Source organism: Orycteropus afer, unplaced genomic scaffold, assembly GCF_000298275.1.
Source record: "Orycteropus afer afer isolate SDZICR_OR568_19922 unplaced genomic scaffold, OryAfe1.0 scaffold00708, whole genome shotgun sequence".
NCBI lineage: Eukaryota > Metazoa > Chordata > Mammalia > Tubulidentata > Orycteropodidae > Orycteropus > Orycteropus afer.
In genome coordinates, this window is record NW_006922295.1 from 323,029 (window position 1) to 328,550 (window position 5,522).

At 41.5% G+C, this 5,522-nt stretch overlaps 1 pseudogene; it reads left to right on the forward strand.

The window, feature by feature from the left end:
* Positions 1-4,046: 4,046 nt before the first annotated feature.
* The window catches only part of LOC103211198, a 57,925-nt pseudogene continuing 56,449 nt past the window's right edge, over positions 4,047-5,522 (forward strand).

Genomic DNA, 5,522 nt, shown 5'->3' on the forward strand with positions numbered 1-5,522 from the left:
CACTCTGTCTCATGACATTGACTAGAGTTTACCACAATGCAACAGCTCCCCTCTCACTTCCTCCCCATAGTTACCTCTTCTTTATGTCTTTCCTTCCATGCACTCCTGACCCCTGAGCTCTCTCCCTGTGCAAACACAGCCTTTCTATTCTCCTTTTTTTTTTTTTTTTTTTTTTTTTTTCTCTCCAAGGAGTGTATCTACCTAGTGTAAATGTTCACCTCATATGCTTGTCTTTTGTTTGGCTGGAAGCCACAGGAGTAGGTTCAGTTCCAGACCTGAAAGGCAGCTAGGGACTTCATGTCTAGGCCACATTTCTCTAGCTTTCAAGCTTTTTATAGTCTGTGGCCTATAATTTTGGCCTGTGGGATGGATTTTCTTTATTGTTAGTTCCGTTTCTGGCTGTTGTCAGAGTGAAGATTGTGGTTCCATCAGGCTCTATCACCAGAAAACCTTGCCCCCCCCCTTTTTTTTTTCCAAATGATTTTGAGTTTTCTTTCACATTGTTATCCCACTCTGTCCAGGATATCCTACATAGATCCCCTCGGAGTGGTTGACAAAGGTAGCTGGGCACCATCTAGTTTTTCTGGTCTCATAGTCAGATAGGTTGAGGATTGCATGGTGTACCAGTTACATGGACTAATTGTCTCCATGAATCTTCTGTTTTCTTCATTCTTCTTTGCTCAGGAAGAAGACAGACCCATTGTTGCATCCAGATGGTTCCTTGAAAGCTGTTAAGATCCCAGTCACCACATGCCAAAGTAGGAGGTGGAAAAATGTTTTGTGTAGTATGTTATGCCAATTGAGTTGATATACCCTGCAACTATAGTCCTGAGCCCACAGGCCCAACTACTCACTCCTTCTGGGTAACTGGATGTGCCCAAGAAGTGACTACAAACTTGTCCCTTGTCAGCTCTACTATATACCTGAGAATTCTTACAGAACATAGCAATACACTTGTAGAAATAGTATCTGCAAAACCTATACATGGTCTTGGGTATGCTCCCCCTGCATAGACATACCTAATAGTTCAGCCTGTCCACCCATCTATCCACCCATATATCCATGTTTGCCTTTCCTGACAGCACAGTACTGTATGTGCAAAAGAGTGAATCTTTATTATGTGTACTTCCCATACATCTCTCTATTTCTTCCTCTTCCTCAAAGTCACTGTGTTGATCACTCACATTTGGTACCCTTATCTTCACCCAAATTGATACTTGTCTCTATGTATCTAAAAGTGTTCCCTCCCCTCCCTTCCCATTTCTGGTAACTAACAAATAATATTTCCTTTCATATATAAACTTTAGCTTGACTTTTTACAATAATGGACTAATACAATATTCATCCTTTTGTGATTGACTTATTTCACTCAGCATAATATACTCCAAGTCCATCCACATTTACAGTGTTTTGCAGAGTTTTTTGTTATTCTTTAGGGTTGCATAGTATTCCATTGTGTGTATGTACCATAGTTTTGTTATCCATTCTTCAGTTGATGGACACTTAGGTTGTTGCCATCTTTTGGCTATTGTAAATAGTACTGCGATGAACATGTGTGTGCATATATCTTTTCTTGTCCTGGCTTTCACTTCTTTAGGATATATACCTAGTAATGGAATGGCTGGGTCAAATGGTATTTCTAATTCCATCTATTAGAAAAATCATCATACTGATTTTCACAGTGGCTGTACCATTTCACAGTCTCATCAGCAGTTTATGAGAGTACCAATCAGCATGCATCCTCACCAGCATTTGTTAATTTTTTTCTTGAACTTTGCTGCTGGTGCTGGGGCAAGATGGTGTCTCATTGTTGTTTTGATTTACATCTCTCTAATGGCTAATGACTGTAAGTATTTCTTCATATGTTTGTCAGCTGCCTGAATATCCTCTTAGGTGAAGTGTTTATTCATGTCTTCTGCCCATATTTTAATTGGATATTTGTCTTTTTGTTGTTGAAGTGGTGGAGTTTCCTATAAATTTTAAAGATAAATTCATTGTCAGATATGTCATCACCAAATATTTTTTTCCCAAGCTGTAGGTTCTTTTTGAATTTTTTGGATAAGTCTTTGGAAGTACATAAAAAAATATTTTTTAGAAGGGCCCGTTCATTTAGGTGATCTGATGTTTGTGCATTTTGGGTTATGCTTGATAGTCTGTTTATGCCATACGTTAGGGCTCCTAAATTTGCTCCTAGTTTTTCCATGAGGAGCTTTATAATTTTAGGTTTGACATTCAAGTCTTTGATCCATTAGGAGTTAGTTTTTGTGTATGGTGTGAGGTATAGATTTCATTTTTGTGCAAATGGCTACCAAATTCTGCCAGTACCATTTATTAAACAAGCATTCTCTTCCCCATTTAATGAATTTGGCCCTTTGTCAAAGGTCAGCTAAGCATAGGCCAATGGATCTATTTCTGGGTTCTCAATTCTATTACATTGGTCTATGTGTCCTGTCATTATATCAATACCAGGTAGTTTTGACTACTGTGGCTTAATAGCAGGTTTTGAGATCTGGCAATGTGAGGCCTCCTACTTTGTTCTTCTTCTTCAATATGCTTTGCTTATCCAGGGTCTCTTTCCTTTCCAAATAAAGTTAGTGGTTGGTTTTTCCATATCCTTAAAAATGTTGATGGGATATGGATTGGGATTACATAGAATGTATAGATTGTTTGGGTAGATTTGACATTTTCACTATGTTCAATCTTCCCATCCATGAGCATACTATATTCTTCCATTTAAGTAGATCTCTTATGGTATCTTAAAGTAGTCTTTTACAGTTTTTTTTGTACAGATCTTTTGTGTCCCTGGTAAGATTTATTCTCAATATTTTACTTTTTTGGTTGCTATTGTAAATGCAATATATAAGGGGACTGGAATAGATAGAGAAGTCAGACACAGGGACCCAGGTGAGGAGAGGGAACCCAGGTCATGCCCCACAAGCAGTGAGATGGGAAAGCAAGGAGAGGACAGAAAAGGTAAAGGGAACCAGAGTAGATCAAGGAGTCAGCTGCAGGGACCCAGGTGAGGAGAGGGAAGCCAGGCTGCACCCCACAAGTAGCAAGGAGGGAAAGCAAGGATAGGACAGAAAAGGCAAAGGCGACCAGAACAGATTGAGGAGTCAGCCACAGGGATCCAGGTAAGAGTGGTTGGAGAGGTTTCTAACAGCTAAGGGAGACATACTTGTCTGTTGGTTTGTCCTACTGTGGTGATGTGCTCCTGTGAGTCTTGAGGCTGTGCCACTGGTGTTTCAAACCCAGTGGGATACACATGGTGCTCAGGTATCAGCCTGGCTTGCAGACTTAGATAGACTAGGAAGAAGGAAGAAGCCATCCACTTCTCAAAGAATTGGCCAGAGAAAACCTTATGAATAGCAGAGAAACACTGTTCTGATACATTACTGCCAAATTTATGAATAGTCCGAAAACATTGTCCGATACAGAGGAGGAAGATGAGCACTTAGCTTAGAAAGCTCTCAAAGTAGGACTGGTAAAGAGCTGCTTTATCAGAGAAAAATCAACCATATTCATATGGATAGGGTAAAGCTTTCAAGACCTCCATTTGCTAAGGTGGCACCACTCAAACTGAGGAGAAATAGCAGCAAACATCCATTAATAATCGGAATATGGAAAGTATGAGGTATGAATCTAGGAAAATTGGAAGTTGTCAAAAAGGAGATGGAACACAAAAAGATTGATATCCTAGGCATTAGTGAGCTGAAATGGACTGGTTTGGCCATTTTTAATTGGACAACTATATGATCAGCTGCAGGGATCCAGGTGAGAAGAGGGAACTCAGGCATGCACAAAGCAGCAGGGTGGGAGAGCAGAAGAAAGGGGATTAAAAGCCAGGAACCAGACAGAGTAGCAGTCAGCTGTAGGGATCCAGGTGAGGAGAGAGAACCTAGGCACACCCAAGGAGCAGGATGGTAGAATGGGAGAAGGGGGATTAAAAGCCAGGAATCGGACAGAGGAGCAGTCAGCTACAGGGGTCCAGATGAGGAGAAAGAACCTAGGCATGCCCAAAGCAGCAGGACAATAGAACAGGAGAAATGGGATTAAAAGCCAGGAACCCAGACAGAGGAGTGTCAGGTGGACGGAACCAGGTGAGGAGAGGGAACTCAGGCATGCCCAAAGTAGCAGGGTGGGAGAACAGGAGAAAGGGGATTAAAAAGCTAGGAACCCAGACAGAGCAGCAGTCAGCCACAAGGATCCAGGTGAAGAGAGGGAACTCTGGCATGCTCAAAGCAGCAGAGTGAAAGAACAGGAGAAAAGGGATTAAAGCCAGGAACCGGACAGAGGAGCAATCAGCTGCAGGGATCCAGGTGAGGAGAGGGAACAGTTTTCTTCAGAGAGGGAACCCAGGCACACCCAAAGCAGCAGGACTATGGAGTGGGATAAAGGTGATTAAAAGCCAGGAACCCAGACAGAGGAGCAGTCAGCTACAGGGATCCAGGTGAGGAGAGGGAACTCAGGCATGCCCAAATCAGCAGGGTGGGAGAGCAGGAGAAAGGGGATTAAAAGGCCCAGGAATCCAGACAGAGGAGGATTCAGCCGCAGGGACCCAGGGAAGGATGGTACAAGAGGTTTCCAAAAGGGAGACAAACTTGTATGTCAGTTTGTCCTACTGTGGTGATGTGTTGATATGAGTTTTGAGGCTGAGCCACTGGTGTTTCAAAACCAGCAGGATGCACATGTTGCACAGGTATCAGCCCAGCTTACAGACTGAGACAGACTAGGAAGAAGGAAGAGGTCATCCATTTCTCAAAGAATTGACCAGGGAAAACCTTATGAATAGCAAAGAAGCACTGTTTGATACATTACAGTGCAACACTATGAATAGTCCAGTTAGGTTAGAAGGCTCTCAAATAGGACTGGGAAAGAGCTGTATCATCTGAGTAAACCTAGCCTTAGTCCTATGGATAAGGTAAAGCTTTTGAGACCTCCATTTGCTGATATGGCACCACTCAAATTGAAGAGAAACAGCTGCAGACGTCCATTATTCATTGGAACATGGAATGTATGAAGTATGAATCTAGGAAAATTGGAAGTTGTCAAAAAAAGAAATGGAACGCATAAAAATTGATATCCTCAGCATTAGAGAGCTGAAATGGACTAGTTTGCACCATTTTGAATCAGACAACTATGTGATTTACTATGCTGGCAATAACAGTTTGAAGAGGAATGGCATGACATTCATCATCAAAAAGAATGTTTCAAGATCTGTCGTGAAGTACAATGCTGTCAGTGATAGAATAATATCCATATGCATACAAGGAAGACCCGTTAACGTGAGTATTATTCAAATTTATGCACAAACCACCTGAGCCAAGGATGAGGAAATTAAAGATTTTTATCAACTTCTGCAGTCTGAAATTGACCAAACATGCAATCAGGATGCATAAATTATCACTGGTGACTGGAATGCAAAAGTTGGAAACAAAGAAAAATCACTGGTAGTTGGAAAATTTTACCTTGGTGACAGAAATAATGCTGGAACTCGCATGGTAGAATTTTACAAGACCAAC